Here is a 25,361-nt window from a genome sequence, read left to right as displayed (position 1 = left end):
TCTTGTCACGCCTTTATCTCCGCGTCTCCTTCAACAGCAGGTGACTCAACCTTTTCTTCATGTTCGCCCTGCTTATGTTAGTTACACATTTAACTTGTTGAGACTCAAATGTGGTGGATGGATAAAGAAAAGACTGGAAGCTAATGAGATGAAGAGAAGGAGCATGAAGAATAGAGGAACTGTTGGATGTGATGACACATGCCTTTTATCTCAGCACTAGGGAGGCAGAGGCGAGTGAATCTCTGCAGGATCAAGGCCAGGCAGAGCTGCATAGTGAGGCCTTGTCAATAGAAAACCAAGCAGTAAAACCAGAGGGGCAGTGATGTGTCCTACAGGGGATGACCCCAGCTAAGCTGATCAATGGCTAGTTAGTTTCTACTCGAGTGCAACATCACACCTAGGAAGTCTTAAAACTCAGTAAGAGGGAGCTAGAAAAACATCAGTGGATAAAGTGCTAGCCACAGTCCTGTCAAAGAGGAGCTTTGGAGCCCCAGAACCCACATAAAATCTGGGTGAGCACAAAGGCCTGACTCTAAGCCCAGCACTTGGGAGGCTGAAGCCAACCTGGATGACATAGTTAGATTCTGTCTTCAAAATCATTTACATTTCCTCTAAGAAGAAAATGCAATCTTGGCTTAGGATTTTCAAAATGCTAGTTTTTTTAAAAACATAATTCAGTTAAAATAATCTGTAGAATGGTAATATGGACTGCTGCAACTAAGGTCACGTTAGAACGCAGCAGGAATTCAATCGCAATGGGGCTGTGACAACATTAATGCTGCCCACAGTTAACACTTCCTATGGTCAAGGATGGCCTATGCGAAACCCTCTGAGGCAGATGAGATTATCAGCCTGTTTTACTTATGAAACGAGCTTCAACCTTTCCTGTAGGTCATTCATTTGGAAATGGTGGTCAGCTCTGGCCTTCACTCCAGACTGGCTCAGGGAGACCACAGGGGCTTGATCTGAATCCAAAGGGTCATACAGGCTGTACTTTAGGTCTTTCTGGACTCCTCATCCAAAAGTAGAAATATAAAAATATTTCCCGAGCCAGGTGTGGTGGCACACACCTGTAATCCCAGCACTCGGGAGGCAAGGCAGAGGCAGAGGCAGACAGATTAGTGTGAGTTTGAGGCCAGCTTGGTCTACAAAGCAAGTCCAGGACAGCCAAGGCTACACAGAGAGACCCTGTCTCGGGGGGGGGGGGGGGGGGGGGGAAGAGGTTATTTCCCATAGCCTATTGCCTATGCACAAATGCATACGCTCAACTTGAGAGCTGTGAAATTTGTGATCTGTCCATCCCTAGCTGAGAAGCTATTGACAGTTGATGGTTGCTAAGGGAGGCAGTCAGTTTTCTTTAAGGGTGTGATCCTTGGTAGATTGACAAATGACACTGGAGGGCCCTATAACCATACATACACTGTAGAGGCAGAGGCAGGTGGGTCTCTATATGTCCAAAGGCCTGCCTGGCTACATATAAGACCCTATCTCAAAAGCAAAATGCATAAAAACATAATGTTGAAAGGCAGGGGTGAAGGAGGAAATCTGACAGGAGTTAGACATGGGAGTTGGGGCCAGATATGATCAAAATATATGTTATGCATGTATAAAATTTTCAAATAACATTATATATTTTAAAGGACAAATGTGACATGGCAAGTTTTTTCAGAATCACAGCCACCAAGTACCCATTGGAAACAGCAGCGGACAGCCTGGTCTAGAAATACAGGCTTAAGCACAAAGAACTGCAGCTTTGCAAATTCAGTATGGCATGAGTGTCTTGCTTTCTAAAGACTAGACACAGGTTTGAAAATATAGAGAGGGAAAACTCAGTCTCTGCTTTTAAGTTTGCATCATTTTAGAAAATACCGTGGTGGGGCTGGAGAGATGGCTCAGTGTTAAGAGCACTTCTGCTCTTGGAGAGATACAGGGTTTGGTTCCCAGTACCTACATGGTGGCCTACATTTACCTGAAACTCCAGTTCTAGGAACTATGAGCCCCTCTTCTGGCCTCATTGGGCACTGACACACACCCACACCCACCCACACCCACACATACACACCCACACCCACACAAACACACATGGGCAAAACAACTATACATTTAAGATAAAAATACATATATCTTTGTTTTTTAAAGAAAGCACTATGTTGATGGTTTTTCCGTATTCTTTAACCATTCCTTTTACTGCAGGCTTGCGTTGTCTCTACATAAAAAGAGAAATGCCTTTACCAACTGTAGCTAGTGAGCTCAGAATGTGCTCTCAGTTAACTGTACACATTTCTCCCCAACTCTAGATTCAAGAACATCATGCTGACATATATAGTCAGCTACAATAGAAATATTCATACCACAGAAAAAGACAAAAATGATGAATGATTTTTCTTCTTCTTGTCTACAGAGCCAGTTACTGAGTATCTACTACCATGCTTGGTAACTTGCCCTTAACTTACAGAAACTTGTGGGTGCTGTAACATTTTCTTGCTTTCTGAGGTGAAGACACTGTGAAAAATGCTCTTTAGAATCTCTTGAGGTAGCCAACACACCTCATAGAAAATCAATGAGATTAATAAATGTTCTAAATGATAATTGGGTACCAAAACCCTTCACAAAGGCCATTTATCCTTAACAAGTCAAACTGTAGGACTAAATCACCGGTGGCAATCAAAACTAACCACCACATATATTCTAAACACCAGACAAGGTCCTTATGCTTGACATGATCTTAGGTGGCCAGGAAAGCTTGTATCCCTCCAGGCTCTCTCATAACTGCAGCATCTTTTAGTCACGGTCTCCCATAACTGTGATGGCACATACCTGTATTCCCAGCACTTAGGGAGTGAGGGGACCACTGAGAGCTGGAGGCTAGCCTGGTCTACATAGCAAGCTGCAGGCCATGCAGGTTCAGACTGTCTCAAAAGACATAGAAAAGGCCAGTGGTTCTCATGAGGCACTAGCCGTGCAAGTGAGAAGCTGAGTCAGATTCCTGGGACATACACGGACAGAGGAGCAGCTCCTGAAGGTTCCCTCTGACTTGCACACGCACACTGTGGAATGCACACGCCCACACTAGCATACATCATACATAGCCATAGAGTAAGAACTTATTTTAATTTAAAGACATAAATACTTAAGCAGGCAGTGGTGGCGCACACCTTTAATCCTTGAGAGGAAGAGGCAAGTGGATTCCTGTGAGTGCGAGTCCAGGACAGTCAGGGCTACACAGAGAAACCTTGTCTCAGAAAAACCAAAAACCAAAAAACCAAAAACCAAACAAACAAACAAAAAGACATAAGTACTTCATTAAAATACATCTGCTTTTCTTTCTTTCTCTTTTTGCTCGGTTTGATTTGGTTTGGGTTTTTGGTTTGTTTGTTTGTTTGTTTGTTTGTAGACAGGGTTTCTCTGTCCTTGTCTATCCTGGAACTTTCTCTGTAGACCAGGCTGGCCTCAAACTCAAGAGTTCCACCTGCCTCTGTCACCCGAGTGTTGGGATTAAAGGTGTAAGCCACCACCGCCCAGCTAAAATGTAACTCTTAAAGAGCACTTAAATGAAGTCAGGTGCATACTGTAACACTCTGGCTGGGCAGGGCTGCAGCACAGGTGTTAACAGGAGCCGGAGGAGAGCGCCTTGCCAGTGACTGTGCCCAGAGCTCAGCCAAACTCCACAGTACTGAACCACAGGCCAGCGACTCAGGATGAGGCACATGGACCTACCTGTGGCCCGGGACACTGAGGGAAGGACATCCCTTTTTCAGGTGCCTCAAGATGAACACCAACTGTGTATGTACTTCAGGCAGATCTGGATTGCCCTCTAGTGCTAAAACTGTGGCAACATACAAAACCATGGACTTGTATGAACCCGCGCTTAGGACGCCATCTAGTGCTGAAACAGCAGAGCACCCACAGGCACACGGGCTTGTCTGAACTGTAAGGACAAACTAAGAACCATGCCAGAGCATGAAGCCAGGGACAGAGAGCTAAGCTTTCAATGTACAGCGCATGTGAACTGTCTTTTCAAAAAAAATGGTGCTGGGAAATGGGATTATCTCTCTGCAAGAAAAAGGATAAAATTAAATTCCCATTTCTGGGCAGGTATAAAAAGCAACTCAAAATGGGTGAAAGGTTTGAATGTTAGACCTGAAACTGAGAAACTACTAGAAGGAAACAGGGGAAGGCCTGAGGACACTGGGACTGGCAGGTAAAGTCCACAGAGCCTACAGTCACCTGACAAGGGAGTTTCAGTTGAGGGGAATGCTCAGCTTAGACTGGCCTGTGGGCATGGCCGTGGGACTGACTGTCTTGATTATTAATTGAGGTGGGGAGTGGGGGCGAGCTCACTGTGGGAAGCACCATTCTTTGGGCAGGTCTTCCTGGGCTGTACGAGAAAGCTAGCCAGTAAGCAGCCTTCCCATTTAAATGCCTGCTTGAGCTTCTGCCCTGACTGTAATCTGAAGCTGAATTAAACCTTTCCTCCCCTAAACTGCATTTGATCAGAAGAGTAAACCAGGAAAGACAGGATGCTGATGATATAGAAAACAAAAGCAAAATCAGACACACGGACGGGGGCTGGAGAGACGGCTCAGCAGTCAAAGAATGTTTGCTGCACGCCTACTGCTCTTGCAGACCTGAGTTCTGTCTCAGCACGCATGTCTGGCAGTTCACAATTACCTCTAACTCTAGCTACAGGGGGTCGGACAGACACCCTCTTCTGGTCATGATGGGCACCTGCATGCACAGGCACATACACATACAGACAGAAGTAAAAAGAAAATAATCTTTAAAAGAGAAAAAGAAAAGAAAAACCTGAGAGCCCTTCGACTCACAAGGCTCTGCTAGACAGACGTGTACGGAAGGTAGCGGGTTAGAAGCTGACTGCGATGCAGTGCAGAGTCAGGACAAAACCTGATCCCAGCCGGGTGTGGTGGTGGCGCACGCCTTTAATCCCAGCACTCGGGAGGCAGAGGCAGAAGCAGGCGGATCGCTGTGAGTTCAAGGCCAGCCTGGTCTACAGGGTGAGTCCAGGACAGAAACCCTGTCCACCATCCGCCCCCAGAAAAAAACAAAAACAAACAAAAAGAAAGCACTGGGAGTTCACAAAGAGCATGCTAGGCCAGCTGAACAGTTTGGAGAAATCAAAGAGAAACTCAGCAGAAAGAATAGAGCTGCCTCAATGACCTAAGGACTGATAGTCAAGGGAGGAAGCAGGAACCAACCTGCCAATGCCACCAGATATGAGACATCAGGACTGGGGAGAGGAGGGGGTGCTTGGGCAGTGGGCCCTACAGGGGGAAGTAACTGCCCTGGGTGGTTAGGTGCTGACCTCAAGAATCACTATAAAGTTTGACAGCCCTGAGTCCAAGGTCAGTTTGTGGGTCGTTTCTATCTGTCATGAGGATCACTGCTGTAGAGTCCAGGAAGCCATGTCCGCAGCCCCTCACCCCTGCAGATCTCAGCGCTGTGCTTGCCTCCCCTACACCTGCCAGCTTGAGCAATAGCCACCAGAGGCTCTACACACTGGAGACTCTCAAGAGGGCGGAGCGCCTGCCCAGACAAGGCTGCAAAGCTAACTATAGTAACAAAGGTCCCTGGGGTGCAGCAAAGGAAACTGCTAAAGCGGGGACAGCTGACACCTGTCCAGCACAGGCAACACCTGCCCCTGCTTCATCCACCTGACAGGCCCAGAAAGAAGTCGGCCCAGAATTGTCTTTCCCCTTGTATTTCTGTTTTCCTCCTTTTTTTTTTTTTTTTTTTTTTTTTGCTGTATAGCTCACGGTGTTTTTGCTCTGGCTAACTTTTTATGTGTACATATGTGTGTGTGTGTGTGTGTGTGTGTGTGTGTGTGTGTGTGTGTGTGTATGTGTGTATGGAGGCAGGACAATCTCAGGTTCTTTCTCAGGAATGCTGTCTATCTCCTTTGTGACAGTGTCTGTCATTGGCCCTCCAGCTCCCAGCTCGGGGATTAGTCCACAACATCCAGCATTTGTACCACACCCAGCATGTCACACAGGTGCTAAGGAGTCACATCAGGTCCTCCTGCTCACAAAATAAGTGCGTTACCTGACTGAGACCCTGAGACCCCTGAGCTCCTTTATTTTATTATTTTTTATGATTTGGTAATTTGTTTTCGAGACAAGTGTTCACAGCCCAAGTTGGTCTCAAATTTGAAATGTAGCCTTGGATGACCCTAAACTATTCTGAGATTACAAGTACGCACTCAAGTTTGGCTTTTTCAAAAGTCTGTTTTTTCCTTTCACTGTGTGGGGCCCAGTGATCCAACTCTGGTTGTTAAGCCTGGCAGCAAGCACCTTTTCTGGCTGGGCTACCTCGCTGGTGCATTTCAGATATGAAGAGCTTACAGAGGCCAGGGGCTGCGCTGCAGCTCAGGACCAGTAGTTCTCAGGTGGAAACTTCACCTCCCAGGAGACATATGGCAACGTCTACAAACACTGGGTTCAAAGGTTACTGGTTACCTGGTAGGTAGAATCCAAGGATGTTGCTAAGCATTCCACAAGCATCAAAGAATTATCTGCCCCAGATGCTAACTGTGGTGAGAAACTGCTCTAGGGCTAGACTGTCTGGGTTTCGACTCATAATCTGTTAAATTAGTTATCTTTGTGATTATTGTTCTCATCAATAAAATCACCGTATCTACCTGACTTACTGTCGGAATTAAGTATTTGAGAAAGGGGCTAAGCCAGGTGTGGTGTTGCACGCCTGTAATTCCAGCACTTGGAGGTAGAGGCAGGAGGCTAAGGAGTTAGAGATGAACTTTTTCTGGCTTGCAATGGCACACACAAAAATTAAAGTTAAAAAATAACAACAACAAAGAAAGGTGCTAAGACAATACCTAGAACAAAGCAAGATCTCAACAAATATCTGCTTTGAGACAAATTGAAAACTAGTAAGAAATACATAAGGATTTTAACAGATGCTCTTGCTTACAATGCTATATTTTCCAAATTTACTTTAAAAAAAAAAAAAAAAAAGGTCCCGGGGCCGGAGAGATGGCTCAGAGGTTAAGGGCACTGACTGTTCTTCCAGAGGACTTGAGTTCAAATCCCAAGCACCCATGTGACAGCTCACAACTATCTGTAACTCCAAGATCTGACACTCTCACATAGACGTGCAGGCAGGCAAAACAGCAATACACATAAAATAAAAAATTGTAAAGTATGGTATTAACTGCATGTGTGCCTGTCCATTACTGCATGGCTAGTTACCTCAGAGTCCACTAAAAGGCATCAGATCTTCTGAAACTGGAGTTACAGATGGTTGGGAGGCACCATGAAGGTGTTGGGAATTGAACCTGGGTCCTGTAGAAGAGCAGCAAGTGCTCTTAACCAATGAGCCATCTCTCCAGTCCCTGGCTTTCCAATTTTTGAGAGCTGTTTTTATTAGTCTGACACCCAGATACATTCTTTTTAAGGTACAGAGGAAAGAACATTATTGACAATATGCTATGATCTAATTTAATGGTAGCTAGCAGTTTGACTTTAGACAGATTAGCTAAAGTTTCCTCACTAGAAATTGTATATACACAATTGCTACAGAGATTAAATATGACAGCTGTTGCATAAGAGACTCCAGGAGAGGCCTCTTTAAAAATTCTGCCAAGGGGAAGTGACATTACAAACAGAAATATAACTCTCCTTCTGCTTTTAACCTATCCCCTTAAAGAATTCAACTCCAGTGTGCTGGAGAGATGGCTTGCTCTTCCAAAGGTCCTGAGTTCAATTCCCAGGAACCACACGGTGGCTCACAACCATCTATAATGAGATCTGGTGCCCTCTTCTGGTATACATCCTAGCAAAACACTGTATACGTCAATAAATAAATAAATCTTTAAAAAAAAAGAAAGAAAGAAAGAAAGAAAGAACTGAATTCCATTTCCTCCCACCTTTTGCGATGGCTCACGTAGGACATCTGACCCACACCTTGGCCCTTGGCCCTTGGCTCTATTCCCTGCCCTTTTGATATAAAGGCCCTAGGGGGAGCTGTAACTATGCTCTACAAGGTGGGACCCAGCCATCGCTTTCTCTGATTCTGCACCTAGGTCTGCTGCCCACCTCCTCATGGATCTTTCACACTTACCTTCCAAATTAAAACCACAGTCCATTAGGTCTTCTATTCAGGAAGCTCAGTGGGATGCTCCTTTCAGATTGAAGCTACAGGCGGCCAGGTGAAAGCCCACCCGGGCCTCAGCTGTGCTGCCCTATGTACGCGACTCAGCAGGCAACACAGCAGCCCTACCAACAGGCTGCTGTTCCTGCTGTGGACCAAACTTAGCAGATCCCACTGGAAGGAAGGAGGCTCTATAGTCACCTTACTCATAAGCTTCGCCTTTCTGTCTCTAATTAGATTAACAAATAATAAAGACTATATTATGTGTCTGATCATGAGCTTGCAAACTTGAGTTCAAATCCTAAGAAAGCTTTCAAACTGTGCCCTGGCAGGGCTGGGGATGTAGCCTGCTGGCACACACGAGGCTCTAGGTTTGGCCATAATGTTGCAGAGGGAAAAAAATGCCTTGAGACAGTTTTTCATTCAGGTCCTGACGGACACATTTTGGCTCCAGCTTGAGCTGACAGGGTCCCTAGGGAAGGGTCCATTCAGTTGTGACATTTCTTTGAGCAGTGCTCTGGGAACTGGGTGGCAGACCAGATAAAAGAATGCATGGAAGCCAGGTGTGGTAGTGCACGCTTGTCATCCCAGCACTCGGTAGGCAGAGGCAGTCGGAGCTCTGTGAATTCAAGGCCAGCCTGGTCTACAAAGTGAGTCCAGGACAGCCAGGACTACACAGAGAAATCTTGTCTCAAAACAAAACAAAACAACAACAACAACAAAAGAATGCATGGGGCAGAATCACTGGAGACGTTCACTCTCAACCTGAGGTGAACTGTTTCATGGCAGGAAGAAGTGTTAGACACAACATCTGAGCAAAGTGAGAGACTGCTGGGATTGCTCCTGTCTATCTCTCCACAAAACACCATGAGGATGTCACCTTAGGTAAAAGCGAAGGGATGAGGAGGAGCAGTGGTGCCCAGGGAAGAATCTATGGGTACTGCTGAGCTCTGGTTCAAGATGAGCCTGGCTAACATACATAAACTCCAAGCGTGGGTTTGACACGGCCAGGTTCTCACTGCCTACTTGCTGCTTCATTATAACATGCAAACAAACAGACTCAGAGCTGGGCTTGGTGTCCAGGGACTGGGAAGGGGAGGAGGCAAAGATGGTCGGTTCAAGGCCTGTGCCAGCTACATGGCAAGTTTAAAGCCAAGCTAGTCTACATGAAGTCCTGTTCCAAGAACAAACTAAAGAAATAAGCAAATAAAAATAGACACAGCCCCCAAGATTGTCTCCGGGAAAATGCTGTTAAGAGTCCTGAGTCTTCCCACAGCACATTCGCATATGCATACTGAGAGCTGACCACTCACTGGGCCACGTTTCAGATTACGTGTCTGGGGGAGATGTGTGTGTGTGTGTGTGTGTGTGTGTGTGTGTGTGTGTGTGTGTGTGTGACTGAGGTTACAACTACTCTTCTAAGTACTTTGCAAAGAACTAGAGGAAAACATAATGTTTTGGGGAAAAGAGTTTGCAAATCCTTCCATGTTACATTTTAGACCCAGCAACTCTTCCAGTTTTCCACACCTTGTAGGAATGAAATCAGGCACTCTATCATCAAAAGCCAGAAGGAAACCCACACAGATCAAGGGGAAAGATCTTTTTTTTTTTTAAGTTTTAGACAGAGGCTCACTCGGTAGCCCAGGCTGCCCTTGAACTCTTGGCTGTCCTCTTACTTGGATTTCTCAGTCCACACCTGGGATTACAGGCACTGCCCACCACTCATGGTAAGAAAATCCTTTTATCTCAGAAATTCCTCTATGTGTGTGTGTGTGTGTGTGTGTGTGTGTGTGTGTGTGTGTGTGTGTGTACATGTGTGCACATGCATGCTCATGCCTGTGCAGGCCAGAGGTAAAGGATGACAAGCCCAAGAGACCCTCCTGTCTCTGGCCCCCAATGCTATGGTTACAGGTACACACAGTCACACTCAACTTTTCTTTTAACCTCAGGGTAGACTATCAAAACTCAGATCCTCACATATGCATGCCATGGACTTTACACCCTGAGCCATCTCCCAAGCCACAGAAATCCCTAACTTTATATATATATATATATATATATAAACACACACACATACACATATACATATATATATATAAAGTATTAATTTTTTAAATTAATTTTTTAAAAAATAAAATAAGGCCTGGCAGTGATGCCATGCACCTTTAATCCCAGCACTCAGAAGGCAGAGTCAGGTGGATTTTTGAGTTCAAGACCAGCCTGGTCTACAGAATGAGTTCCAGGACAACCAAGGCTACACAGAGAGACCCTGTCTCGAAAAACAAACACACAAAACTCTAAAGTAATTTACATAAAGAGATCTTTGTTTTAAAAGCATGATATTACTTTAATACAAAAAAACCATTCAGGCATCATAGTTAATATGCATAATTTTTAAAGTTTTTAATCTTTTTTTGAGACAGGTGTCTGACTCTGTAGCCCAGGCAGGCTTCAAATATGTGGCACTCTTTCTTCCCAAATACTAACACTACAGGCGTGAGCCATCATACCTGGCTTGATATATTCTTCTTCTTCTTCTTCTTCTTCTTCTTCTTCTTTTTTTTTTTTTTTTTTTTTTGAGAATCAGATGAAAACAATATGATTAGGCTGGGTTTGCTACTAGGTTCCAAGGATGGAAGACTATTTCTAGGTTTGATTTAAAAAGTCAACCATAACATGATTCCAGGTTTATCCTTTTTCCATTAGGCATCAGTGATTACCATAGTAAGACCTGTTTTACTATGAGATATCTATGCAGCACAAGAGGGAGAAAACAGGCAATTACTTACTGGTTATGGAGGGTACAGAACATGACTATGAGAATAATTCAAAATTAAGTATAGATTGCACTGGGGATCTGTTTTAGCCAGGCAAGCTGACTCAATCTTCTAGTAGCATCAGCTGAACATTTGTAGCTCAATAGACTGCTGACATCATCTGAGATAACACAAGCAGGCAAGCAGCACCGCTCAGTGATTAAGAACGAGGACTTTTAAGAGTCTTCGGATTCAATTCTTCTTCTATTATGCGCTACCTAAGTGACCCTAAGTGTTCCTGACCTGCTCTATGCCCGAGTTCATCTCCAAATTGTATTCTGTACGATTACTTATGCCTGCAATGATGGCTTGCACACAGCAAGAACTTTCCCAAGTATCTGGTAAATGAAATTAAACGTGTATTTGCTAGCTCTTCTCTTTGTGCTAGGTGGAAATACTCAGAGAAACCAAGATGAGTGAACAGCAGATTGTAGCCTTTACGTTCGGCAGATTCCTGCAAGAGCTTCCCTGAGGCTTTCCATAAGATGTAGAATTCTGTGCCAGTCTAGTGTCCCAATGGCTTGGGGATAATCACTGGTGCTCCTGGTACTGGGGACATCAGAAGGAGGGTGAGCTAACAGCACAAAGGAATAGCAGGACTGCCCACTCAGGCTCCCTGAGCGACTGCCGGTAACCTCTGGGAACACTGGCACGGAGCAGCAGCTCAAAGGGATGAGACAGGGTTTCTTATAGTGACAATGAAATCTCGCTCTTCTGAGTAATGACCCTCCCCCTCCAGGATTAAACAGTAAGAAATCCTTTCATCAATGAGTTTATGGTTTTATTATCAATTACTATATACAATTTCCAGCCAATTTTTTTCCCCCTCGATAGGATCTTACTCTGGAGAAGTATTTATTTTACAGAACTACCTAGGCATCTTTTCTGGACCTGTAACAAATCTAACACACCTAACGAGCATCTAAGCCAGGACAAAAATCTCCAAATTGCTTGGGGGGGGGGGACGACAAAAGAAACAGACGGTATTGTTCTCTGAGCCACATTTCAGCTAGGACAGAGGACCTCCAGCACATACCTTCATCAGGACTTGGTCTCAGAGACAGGCTCTGTGGGTCTTCTTGGTCAGGAGCAGCTGTCAGACATGACTTCAGAGGTTGCCACAAGCCACCGGGAAACCTTCGGAACACACTCATATCTGTTGTCTGCCTGCCCTCACAGCCTGCTTCCTGGGAGGAAGACAGGATGACGCTGTGCAGGGTTGACTGTTAAACCATCTTCCCACCCCCAGCCCCACTCTCAGTGCCCCTCCCTTCTCCTTTCCAAGGCTCTGGAATGTGTCACATGGGAAATGGATCATGTGGCTTGGGGGGAAATGTGGCCATTTTTTCTCTCCCTTCCCCCACTTCTCTTTTCAGGAGCAAAGCCACAGAAATCTCTGACCTGATTGGCTCTGATCTGAAAATCTCCATATGAAAAGAGCAAGATTCAGCTACACAGACCTACAGCCTTGCTCGGTTTCTTTTTTTCTTTCTTTCTTTTTTCCAATCAGATAATTTTATCCTGAACTTTCAGAATTGCTTCATAGGGGAAGCAAATTATGCTTTCTCTCCAATCCTCATTCGCTTTCTATTATCAGCATCCGGATGTGGCAATGTGTTCCCTTCTCTATCTCGGGGGCACCCTTAGAGTGGTGTTCAGCACCACGGACAGCATTGCCTTCCTCCCGCACTCCTTAAAGCCATTTGTCTATTTCAGGTAAATAAAACTATTTTTTAAAGCTTTTCCCTGAAGTTTTGTACCTAAATATAAAGCACACCATGTACTGGGGCTCTGACTTCCTCTACTGCCAGCTGAATTCACGCAGGAGAACAAATAATGTTTTAAGTTCACTACGTCTTTAACTGCTTTCTAGCCCCTAGTCTGCAACTTGCCATTACCCCTTAAATATACTCTTAGGGATTTCATTTCTTTTGGGGGCGGGGGGAAGGGGGACTCAAGACATAGTTGACTATACGCTCCTACATCTCTACTTATGGGGAAATCCCCATCAACACACAGGAATGGTGGGGTGCACAGCCTAGATGTTTTTAGCTCTGTCAGTGGGCCTCAGGCAGAGTTGAACTGGAGGCAGGAGAGAAGCCTAGTTGCAGCTGTTTTGTGTGGGTCTCTCCTGCTTTGCTGACGTCCTGGTTGCCATGGTGCTAGGTAACTGCTGAAGGGGACTATTGCTTTCAAAACCGGTCACCATGGGACCCTGCTGACTAAAGAAAGGGAAAAAGAACTGAATTGTTGCAGAGGGCTTTCAGTTAACACTTGCAGAAACAAATCTACCTTTCGGACTTCTTCCTGACTGGATCGCTGTGTGGCCCTACATGCTGCCAGGGTTCTAGAAACCCTTATTTTATACTAAGACACTAAGTCCTCCCATTCCCCCCTCCCCCCCCTTGCTTCTTTCTTTAAAAACCTTTCTCAAATGAACTGAGGGTACCAGCTCTGTAGAGCATGTGAGGACTGCTTCCACAGAGGGCTGGGGAAAACACAAAAAAGGCATTTCTCTTTAAAACTAGATATTTGCCTTTTGGAAGCTGCTCACGGAACTCCTAACAGCATGCTGCAGAGATATCTAAGAAACATAGCTGCCTGCTGACCACGAGAACCAGCTTGCAAATGCCTTGTCATTTTATAGGAAAAATTAAAATATATGTGCAAACAGGCTGATAAATTTATTTATTTTTAACCTAAATTCAGGTAATAATCAGAGGACATTTGGATTACCCCAAATAAGGAATTTAAAGTAGCTTAGCTGGGTGTGGCAAGGCCCTTCCTGACTACTCAAGCTCATTCCCAGGATCAACTTGCCGAACCAACTCCACACACACTATGTACACACACAGTGTGTGTGAGTGTGTGTGTGTGTGTGTGTGTGTGTGTGTGTGTGTGTACCAGAGGCTGATGTTGAATCTTCTCTGCAATCACTCCCTAATTATTTTCTGAGACAGGGTCATGTCCTCATCAAACCTGGAGCTCACTGACTTGGCTAGGCCTGCAGCCAGCTTCAGCTTTTGACTTGAGTACTAGAGACCAAAACTCATGTCCTCAAGCACTTGTACCAGCCAAGTCATCCCCCTAGCCCTGTGTTTTCTACTTTCATTTTATGAAAGGAACCAGGCTCATTCCTTTTTACATAAGACTCAGAATATCCTGCTCTGTGGCCCTGGCTGGCCTTTAGCTCACACTCCTTCTAAACCTGTCTCCTGGTACAGGTATATGGCCTGACGCCCAGTGAGAAACTCAGCTCTTAATTTTAACATTTGCTGCATTTAGAAATAAGGATTATCTACTTGTTTAGTTTTGTCTGGCCTAGGCTGTGCTCAAACTCATCATCATCCTATCCACCATTGTAAATTGCTGGGATTACATCATTTGTTGCTGAGGTGGGCTCGACTGTGTTTGGCCAGTCAGCAGGATGGAGACAGGGTTTGTCTGTGTAGCCCTGGCTGTCCTGGACTTTGTAGACCAGCCTGGCCTCAATCTTACAGAGATCCACCTGTCTCTGCCTCCCAAGTGCTGGGATTAAAGGCATGGGCCACCAGGCAATAGTCAGAACTTATAATAGCACCAAGAACAACTAAGCTGGGAGTGGTTCCACCAAACCTCTACCTATAGCATTTGGATGGCAGGAAGATAAGTCCAAGGCTAGCCTGGGCTACAAAGCAAGTCTCTATCTCAAAAAACAAACAAACAAACAAACAAACAAACAAACCATCAAGTGTGGCCTTGGGTCTATTATTATCTCAGCACTTGGGAAGCTGAAGCAGAAAGATCATTAAGTTTAAGGCCAACCTGGGCTACATACAAAGGTCTTATCACTAAAAACAAAACACTAGGGCTGGAGAGATGGCTCAAAGGTAAGGTCCTGAGTTCAATTCCTCGCAACCACATGGTGGCTCACAACCATTTATAATGAAACCTGGTGCCCTCTTCTGGCTTGTAGGTGTACACTCAGGTAAAACATTGTATACATAATAAATAAATCTTTAAAACAAAACAAAAACGAAGCACTATACTCACCCACTCTTACGTCAAAACTTCCAAGGGTATATTCATTGAACTTATAACCCTCTTGAGGACCAAACAAAAGTGAATAGCTTAAATAACTGGGTAACTAATCCTTTTAAGAGACAGGAGCAGGATGGCTTGCTTGTAAAGGTGCTTACCACCAAGCCTGACTGCCTGAGTTCAAGCCCCAGGACCCATGTGGTAGGAGAGAACTGACTTCCATAAGTTGCCCTCTGTAGAGGAATTTTTATTCAGAACATGGCTGCTCTGGCAAGAGATCACATCCACTTCTAGGTCTGTGTAGCTAGACTACAAATACATCTTTAATGCAGGAGACAGAGGCAAGCAGATCTGAATTCAAAGCCAGCTTGGTATAGAGCAAGTCCAAGCATCTTTAATCTTTAAAGCCAAACAATAAAGGTAAAGATAGTTTGTAGAAGGAAGCACCCATGTTTGAAAGTGATGTCCAATTGAGTGGCAGAAAAGGTGAAAATCAGAGAAAGACTTGACAAATTAGGATATGCCTAACACACACACACACACACACACACACACACACCCCTCAAACTTAACAGAGATCTGCCTGCCTCTGCCTCCCGAGTGCTGGATTAAAGGTGTGCACTACCACTGCCTGGCGATATGCCCAACTCTCACGAGAAGAAAAAGGAAAGGGAAGCTACTTAAGGGGCAGTACAGTGGAGAGAGGAGGCAGTTTTACCCGGAGAGTTTTACAGAGAGAGGTTGAATGAGAGCACAAGCTAGACACAGGTGAAGGCAGAACAAGCCAGGGAACGAGAAGGAGCCAGAAGACTAGAAAAGATTGCTGGAGTTAGACCGAGGCCAAGCAGAGCAATTCTGGGCTAAGAGAGAAGCCAGATTGAATAAATCAGTTGGGAGCCAGAACAGCTGAGCTGAACCAGCCAGCCCCAGAACTCCGTAAGAACAAAAGGTGAACTTACTAAGCAGGAAGTCTTGGAGGTTGAAAACATTCTAGGCCTAGGTTAGACTGTACAGAAGCTAGAAGCTTCCAGGACGAGGCCTAGGTTAGCAGAGGAAGCAAGCCTCCGAGACAGCAACTGAAGTAGGAGGGGGGGAAGTTAGCTTTACAGTCCTCTGACCTACACACACACACACACACACACACACACACACACACACACACACACACACACCCTGGCGTGTATATGCATGCAAAGATACGCACAGACTCAGTAAATGCAATCAATATTAAAACAAAAAATAAGGAAAATCTTCCTAAGTGCTTCAAACATTAACTGAAGAAAAAGCCAAAACAAAAACAAAGCAAAACTCCCACTATCCAAATGTCCCTGGGACGTTCATTGAATACTTTCCTCCTTTTTAACTTATGTCTCAAGCCTCCATGCTTTAGCCTTGAAAGTCTCTGTCTTGTCCACTCCAAAAACAGGCTAGTCTCTCAAACGGTTGTTTTGGAGGTTTTGTTGTTTTTTAATATAATCTTCTGTTTCCATGTCTCATCCACTTCCCACCTATTGTGGCTAATTATCAGCCTGGCTGGACTAAGGAAACCGCGCCTCCACCCCCAGGAACTGGGAGACATCTCCATGGATAAAGTGCCAGCCCCTCATGAGAGCCCCAGCACCCATGCAAAACCCTACACAGAAGCAAGAATCTGAGATGCCAGTGCTGGGGAGGTGGGATCCCTGGGCCGGCCAGCACACTTTTTTACTTTATTTGTGAGGACGTTCCCAGTGCATTAACTAAGGAAAAAGATCCATCCTGATGTGGGCTACAGCAGCCCATGGTTAGGGCCCTGAAATAAATAGAAGAGAAAAGGAGAAAGCTGAGCACCAACATTCACCTTGGCTTCCTGAATGAGACGCAATGTGACTACCTCATGCTCACACCCATGCCTTCCCTCCATGCTATATGCCCTCCAGCCCTGGGCCCTTCTCTTCTCAAAGTGCTTTCTGCCAGGTGTTCGGTCACAGCAACAGAAAAGCAATTCTTACAGCACCCCTCCAAATTAAGTTACCCACATCTTTCTTCTTTTATCTTTGGTGCCGAGGGCTAAACCAGGGTGAAGGGCAGGCTAAGCACTCATTTTGTAGTAAGCTACACCCCTAGCCACATCTTCCTTTTTACCATATACTACTTTAGTTTCCACACATATTTCTAAGCTAACTAGGTGCTAAATAACCTTATATTCCAGCACATTAAATAAATGTGAATTTGGGTATTACCCTAAAGCAAATTAATTTTTATTTTTTACTGTTCTTTTAAAAACATCTTGTGTATTTTGATTCTTTTATTCCTGAATTAAAATTCAAGTAGTCCCATTATTTTTCCTGGATATCTTTTCTTAAAACACACTACTAATTTACGTATTTTTGGTTTTGTTTTGATTTGGTTTTTGAGACAGGGTCTCGTGTTCCCCAGGCTAGCCTTAAGGGCTCACTTCTGCAGCCTGGAAATGACATATGCATCACCAATGATAGGGACAGAACCCATGGCTTCATGCATGCTAGTCACGACTCTACCAATTGACCTATGTCATCCCAACCCCCTGTGTGACTTTTGTCATTTTCGACCTGCTTCTTTCTTCACTCCACTCTGCAGAATTTGTTCCTCAGCCACTTCATAATTCTAGTGACTGTGCCTGTGCAGTGGACGCTGCCTCCTACCCCAGGGGCGCTTAGCCATTTCACCAGTGTTCTTGCTAGAAATGAGAAGTGCTAAAGCCTTTGTCTTTTCCCCACACCCACTTTAGCAGCCTGCGGCTGACAACCTTTCCCATTTGTTCTTAGTCTCGAATATTGAGAGTTCCCGATGCCACATCACTGGATTTTCACAGCCTGAAGTTCTCTAATCTCAGCTGGGTCAGCTGTGGTTTGAGCAAGTCTTCTGTACAATCCAGTCATTAGCTGCCACACCTCCAGGATGGCACTGCATTTGGTACAGAAAGCTGCAACTTCAATAATGGCAGATACAACATAACCTCAACCAGCCGTGCACAGTGGCGCACGCCTGTGATCCCAGCACTCGGGGAGGCAGAGGGATCTCTGTGAGTTCAAAGCCAACCTGGTCTACAAAGCCAGTCCAGGCCAGCCAAGGCTACAGAGAAACCCTGTCTCAAAAAACAAAAACAAACCAACAAACAACAACAAAAACATAACCTCAATTTTCACAACATCAATCCCAAATACTTTCTGTAGAGAAAAAAATAAACTATATTACAAAAAAAAGTTCACTGTACCCAAGGATTCTATTTCTCTTTATCCTCTTCATTTCATTAGGATTCTATTTCTCTTCCTTTTCTGTTTTTTTAAGACACGGTTTCTCTGTGTACCCTCAGCTCTCCTGGAACTTGCTCTGTGGACCAGGCTGGCCTCAAACTCACAGAGATCCTCTTCCTCTGCCGAGCCAGGATTAAAGGTGTGGGCCACCATGCCCAGCCCTGTTCTAACATTCCCCTAAAGAAGCAAAAAGATGGACTAGACACCTTCCACAAAGAACCAAAAGTTCATACCGGCATAGCACTAAACTTTGAACAAGGTCTAACAGACACTGTTTCTGTTTTTAACATCTACAAAGAAGAAAGCACAACACTAGCAGTGTTTGTTAATTGGGAGGGGCAGGTGGTGCAGCTTTTGAGCTGATGGAGGAACGCAAGGCTTTATGAACACTAAGCATGTGTTCTACCACAAAGCCCCTAACTACATTTTCCCTCCATCTAGACCTATCTCTTTCTTGTTTTGTCCCCTATGCAAAAGCACTGGTCCCCAGCAGACGAACCTCAAGTAGTATTTGTCTTTGGCTCACTCAACCTCATGAAAATCACCTGAGGGTGGTGAGATGGCTCAGGGAGTAAAGTGCTTGCCCCACAAGCCTGGCGGCCTGAGCTTGATCTCTGCAACCTACATAAAGGTGGAAGAGAAAAGTGACTCTGTCAAGTTGTCCTCTAATTCCCCATATCCATGCTTTGGCATGTGTGTGTGTGTGTGTGTGTGTATGTGTGTGTGCCACACCCACACCAATAATAATTAAAGTTTAAAGAAAGCACTACCTGAGACCAAGATCAATCTTCCATGCATGCCTGCTCGTCCGACAAGGACTATCTTTCATATGTATGCTTGGTGTCCTAAAAGTGGAACCCTCTCACAGATAGCAAGCAGGGCTGCAGAAACGGCTCAGGGGTTAAGAGCATGTCCTGCTCTTCCAGAGGAACGAAGGTTAGTTTCCAACACTCAAATCAGGCAGCTCACAAGTGCCTGGAACTCCAAATCCAGGGGGAACCCAATACCTGTGGTCTTCTGAGGCTACCGGCACATACACACAGCCATATGCAGACACATACAGAATTTTAAAAACTTTAAAAGCATCTTTAAAAAAAAAATAAACACTGCCTCCCCTCAAAGGGCAAAAGATATTCTTGGCCATAACTACTGCACTTGGGTCTTAGTGTCCAACCATGGTGGTTTCAACTTGTGAATTACTACAAGTCAGAGTTATGCTACTGAAAAATAGTTTGTGTCTAAGAAAGTGAAGTTCCTGGGGCTGGAGCATGTACCTCGATTGGAACAGTACCTGTCTACCTGCCTAGCACGTACAAATAAAACCCCTAGGCTCAACTGCCAGCACTTGACGACCAAAAAAAAAAAAAAAAAAGTACTGACACATATCTATAATCCCAGCACTTGGGAGGTGAAGGCAGGAGAGGCAGAAGCTCTGAGGTTACCCTGGGCTACATAGGGCCTCATGTCCAAAATCAAACAAACAACAACAACAAAAAAAGAAATTTCACTCCCAGACATTCTTCATTCCCCCAAGAGATTTTGTTTTCACTGAAAGGCTACAAAGAGGCTTAAACCTCACTGTTCCCATCTGTCAATAACAACAAAGCTATTGGGGTGGTGAGAGCCGGCTCCTTCTCTGATAGGCTGCACAAAGGCTTCATATAATCAATGCCTGCTAAAAAGGCATTCCCACCTGGCCTCCCAGGAGAGAAGACCACCCGTGTGCAAACACTTTAATCATGCCTTCCCCAATCAATGGAGCAGAACAGCTCCAGGTGGCAAAGAAACCAAGCCATCTTTTGTGTTGCCTGTGCTAGATCAAAGGGAGGCTCGAAGTCTTTCATATGGCAAATTCAGTATGCTCCTGCCATCCATAGTGATGACAACACTAACTGCTCCCAAGTTCGTATGATTACTCCAAGTGCCTTCCTTCCACAACACACACCACTGTGCGCAACTCATCTGTCTGCTCATCTCAAGGCCCTGCCTTTAGTCTCCAGAAAGTCTTCTAATATATAACTAGGCAGATCAGGAGGTCGTAAGCCATGTGTCTAGCTCCTTTTCGTTTTCTACTGGGAACTCTTTAAATGGTGGTTCTCAACAACAATTAACAGCTTTATTTATTTATTTTTTAAGATTTATTATTTATACAGTATTCTGCCCACACATGTGCCTGTCCACAACAAGAAGACACCAGATCTCATTACAGGTGGTTGTGAGCCACCATGTGGTTGCTGGGAATTGAACTCGGGACCTTTAGAAGAGCAGGCAGTGCTCTTAACCTCTGAGCCATCTCTCCAGCCCCAATTAACAGCTTTAAAAAATACTGACGGAGGCTGGGCATGGTGGCACACATCTTTAATCCCAGCACTTGGCAAGAGAATCTCTGTTGTGAGTTCGAGGTCAGACTGATCTACTTAGAGAGATCCTGTCTCCAAAAAAAAAAAAAGGGAATTTTAGATTATAGTGTGTGTGTGTGGGTACACACATGAGAGAGTATATGCATGCCACAGCATGTGTGGAGAGGCCAAAAGAGATGGCTCATCAGGGTAAAGGTGCTCTCTGTCCCACAAAGCAAAACTAACAAGCTAAATTCCGTGCCTGGAACCCAGAGAACAGACTCCACAGAGCTGTCTTCTCACCAACAAACGCACACTGTGACACCGAGCTTCCACATGACATCATACGCAGACACACTCTAATTATAAAGATAAAAGGTACTGATGCTGAGCCAAGGCTCGGCTGCTCCACATTTTCCCCGTCAAACCTGATGACTTGAGTTTGATACCTGGGACCCATATGACGCTGGGAGAGAACGAATTCTTGCAAGCTGTTCTCTGACCTCCACACACATGCTGTGGCACGCATGTACTCCCTTATGCATGCACACAAACACTAAATACCTCCTAAGTCTAAAAATCCTAAAGAAAAAATACTGCTGTCTAAGCAGCACTCCCAGACATTTTGATTTAATTAATCTAGGATAAAGCAAGTATTAGGATCTTTCAAAGCTCCCTAGGTAATTCTAATGTGCAAGAGAAAAAGCCTTAAGGCTTTCTAATACAATCTTATGCTCCATGCAGCACCCACAATTCAGTGGGTAGATGGCAAGCATAAATGTTGCTCATGAAACTCTCCCTTATGATCATATATGATATGCTAAGTTCTACACTGTTAAATCACAATCTTTGCAATAGTAGCTTCTTTTGTCTCTACACTAATTCTTTAAAAAAAAAAAAAAGATTGCAGAGCTGGGCTAGGTGGCACGCACACACCTGTAATCCTAGCATTCGGGATGTAGAGGCAGGCGGATCACTGTGAGTTCGAGGCCAGCCTGATCTACAAAGAGAGTCCAGGATAGCCAAGGCTACACAGAGAAACTCTGTCTTGAAAAAACAAAATAAAAATTTTAAAAAAAGATTGGAGAGAGGGAGAGGTTGTCTCAGCAGATAAGAACACTGTCTGCTCTTCCAAAGGACTCGGTTTCAATTCCTAGCACACATATGGAGTCTCACAACTATAACTCAGGAGATTCAATGTCCTCTTCTGGCCCCTAAGGGCATCGGGAACACAAGTGGTGTACAAACATATAACGCTGGCAAAACACTGCATAGGTAACTTTTTTTTTTTAAAGATACTTTTAGAGCTGGCTGCTCTTCCAGAGGTCCTGAGTTCAATTCCCAGCAACCACATGGTGGCTCACAACCATCTTAAATGGAATCTGAATGCCTCTTCTGGTGTGCAAGAAAACAGAGCACTCATACATAAAATGAATAAATAGATGTTTTTAAAAAGCTACGTTCATCCTTATTCTACTTTCACTATAACCCTGACTTTACACATAGGAACACGAGGCGCTGGGATGTCCTATCCATGACTGGCAGATCCAAAGGTCAAGCAAGCCTCGGGTTTTGGATTCCCAGCCCTCAACCGTTTCTGTGATATTACATCTAGATGGTGGGTGATCCTAGTCCCTAAAACAAAATAGCTAGGCCTCCACCCAGGAATCCTGTTCTGTTGCACCCCTAAGTTTTCCCTGCATTCTCCTGTGGATTCAGCACATATGGCCCGCAAAACAGAATACAGTGTGTCTAAATACAGTGCTTGGGAGAGACCGTCCTACTGGGGGGTCTACCTTCATTCCTTCCTCTCTCCACCCCCACCTCCTACCCTCCAACCCCCAGGCTGTTTCCCAGCTAGGTTTAAGCAATCCTCCTGCCTTCGCCTCCCTGGATAGCTGGGACTGTAGGTGCATGACTCCGTCCCTGGTTTCCAAGGACTTTCCTCTATACATTAATAACTAGATCCCTGTCCACCATTACGAGTTTTAATCCCAAGGCGTCCCGTTGTTTGTTTTCTTAAAGATAAAGATATATTGCCTCCCTATCCGCTGCTCTTCCGTTGAGCCTAGTAAAATTATATAACCCTGAATCAGTCTTCCTATGTTTACTCCACAGAGCCCACAAAGCATCAAAATATATTCACAGCTGTTTGCAGCACACACCTTGAGTGTCAGCTATGGGGAAGTTGAGGCAAGAGGACTGTCTGAGCCTAGACTTTGAGGCCATTTAGATCAATACAGTGAGGTAAATCTTTCACACAGAAAGGGAGAGAGAGAAATAGCCCCACCCCCATCCATTGGTTTCACATCCTCAGATTCAGCCAAAAAGCAGATATAAAAAATATTGAGAAGAAAAAAACTACATCTGTACTGAATGCTTTTCTTGCCACTATTCCCTGTACAACCTAGTACAGGAGCTATTTACACAGTATTTACATTGATTTACATATCACAAGCAATCTAGTGACTGTTTAAACTGTACAGAAAGATGTCAAAGGTTATATGCAAATAGTACAGCTTATTCCACAAGGGACTTGAGCATCATGGATTTTTGGTACTCGTGTGAGGTCCTGGAAACCACGGCTGGGGACAACGAGAATGACTGAATACTGACTGTACTATATAGCACTGCTCCTGATACTAACGTGAATTCTACTGGGAGACTATAGACTAGGAATGTGCAATCTTGTAAATGAGCCAGTGACACATCTGAGTGACATGTTAGTTAAAGTTCTTTCTGGACAAGGGGTGAGGCTGGTGGGAGGTGCCAGGGCATTAGACTGGAAAGAGGACACTTCAGGCGGTGGATGGTACCTTTGAGAAGCTGCAGGGCAAAAATCCAGTGTTTGTGCTGGTGTTCCATGTGTCCTGGGAGAGAAAAGAGGCCAGATCAGTCAGACCCCTCCACACGTTCAACTTTCCAGACTCCAGATTATTACCTGTTTAATCCAGGCCCAAACTCAGCTCTTGCTCATGACAAACTCTTCAGAAATCTCTTTGCTCTATTTGCTGGTATGGGCTAAGTATGTGGCACTTCTGCCTACTTGTTTATAAATATGCATAATTATTTTAAACCAAACTTCCTCTACTACCTATAATTCCTTCTAGCCTCATCCCTCAAGCATGTGGTACTGCCTTCAGTTACCTCCTCCATCTTTAAATTTTCCCATCTTCATCCCACTGTATTACCTCGGTCCACATTCACAGCCTCTGAGTCTTCAAGACAGAAAAATCCTTTCATCCCTCAGATTTATCCTTTTATGCCGCTCGCAGAGTTACCGTGACTAAAACTCAACATCTTATGTTAAAACCTTTGGGTTCTCCCCCCCTGGCTATTTGATTCGCTGAAAATTCTCAAGAATTCATGACCCACAGAGGAAAAGAAAAGAAAAGGGGACGAGTTTCATTCAGGTGGAATTTCGAACGAAAGTCCCTAAGAACATGATGCAGTGAGCTTGATTGCCCGGGTTCCACCTGACGGACATTTCTCAGGGGCCGAAATTGGCCACCTGTGACCAAGCAGGAAGTTTTTGAAACGTTTGCGCGCCAAAAAAGCCAAACGCATGCGCACAGAATCGCCGGGAGGCGGGGGTGGAGTCACGTCCTGGCGCAGGATCTCGCGTTGTCTGGGCAAAGGCCGTGCTGAGGAGGTTTGTATGTGGCGGTGTCGGGACCGCCCACCACCACTCCTTTAAAGAAAAAAAAACTTTTTCTTTTTCTTTCTTTTTTTTTTTTTCGTCTTTTCTTCCTTTACAGCCTCAGTGCAGTCAGAAAACGAAAGACGCTCAAGGTCCACAGTTCTGTGGAGGAATTTTGGCTCCCATGGTCGCGCAGGCAGTACTTAATTAACAGAGTAAAAGTACAAGAGGCAAGATAGTTACTTGGTCGACCCAAGGATACCAGGGTTTTGTTTGGCGTCTCTCCCTGTTTTACTATGCAAAACAAAAGCCAGAACCCTTGGGCCATGGCGCCTGCGCAATGCTTGTTTACCGCGGACCGAGCGCAGGCCCCTTCCCGCCGCCCAGAGGCTGCGTCTGCGCCTGCGCGGGTGACGTGGACTTCTCCGGGAAAGCCGCGCCTGCTTGTCCCGGGACTAGGGAGCAAGGAGCATAGGTGTAGGAAAGCGCAGAAAAGCCCGGAGAACTGAAAGGAAAGCAACAACGCCCAGAAGTCCGTGTGGCTTCAGAGTCAGGAGCACAAGTGACCCAGGTGCTGAGCCTTCCACCATCGCGAAAGGGAGCAGCGGAGCTTGAGAGCTGAGGCTGCCTGCGCCAACGCCTAATAAAAGATGGACTTTGCTTTGGCAAAGATGCAAATAAGCCTGACCCTAGGGCTGCCGAGTTCGAGCAATTCCTGCATGGGTTAAGACTGATTCTTGAAGTAAACTCAGAAAGGCAGCCATGCAAATTTTGAAACTAGAAAGAGCAGACGCTAGAAGCAGTAACCAGATAAAAGGAGGAGCCTATGGGCCAGGTTTTAAGAGTTTGCCCCTTCGAAGTTTGCTTCAAGGGGACTCAAGACAGTGCTTATAAAATACGATCTGATAAACACATTTGATTTAGATTACTTTAGATATGATTATCCATTTGCAAGTAGAGGCAAACTGATTTTTTAAGTTTTATGAAAAACAGTATGCTCAAAAACCAGGAATAACTGGTAAGTCAGTTAAGCCTGAATATTTTTCTAGCTTTAAAAACAATAGATGCTTTGGGCAATTTTATTAGGCTCTAGTTATTTTTGACCGGTGAATCTGAAGTCTACATTTTATGCCAGGAAAATGAGGTT

The 25,361-nt window shown here is 44.9% G+C and overlaps 1 protein-coding gene across 4 annotated transcripts in view; it reads right to left on the bottom strand.

Moving 5' to 3' along the window:
* Positions 1-24,054, bottom strand: part of GPR19 (G protein-coupled receptor 19) — a 28,408-nt gene extending 4,354 nt beyond the window's left edge. The window contains exons 1-3 of one of the 4 annotated variants that reach the window (XM_084765019.1): positions 23,766-24,054; positions 23,391-23,444; positions 11,977-12,127 (exon numbers count right to left, since the gene is read on the bottom strand). The gene's annotated coding sequence lies outside the window, so the exon portion shown is untranslated. Of the gene's footprint in view, positions 1-11,976; positions 12,190-14,972; positions 14,989-23,390; positions 23,445-23,765 lie in introns of those variants that run through there. The other 3 variants (XM_084765021.1, XM_084765022.1, XM_084765020.1) reach the window with 3 other exon arrangements.
* Between the last annotated feature and the right edge of the window lie 1,307 nt (positions 24,055-25,361).

This window comes from Acomys minous (assembly GCF_964271855.1).
Source record: "Acomys minous genome assembly, chromosome: 17".
Classification (NCBI taxonomy): Eukaryota; Metazoa; Chordata; class Mammalia; order Rodentia; family Muridae; genus Acomys; species Acomys minous.
The sequence above is the reverse complement of the archived record's forward strand: the minus strand, read 5'-3'. Positions and strand labels throughout refer to the sequence as shown.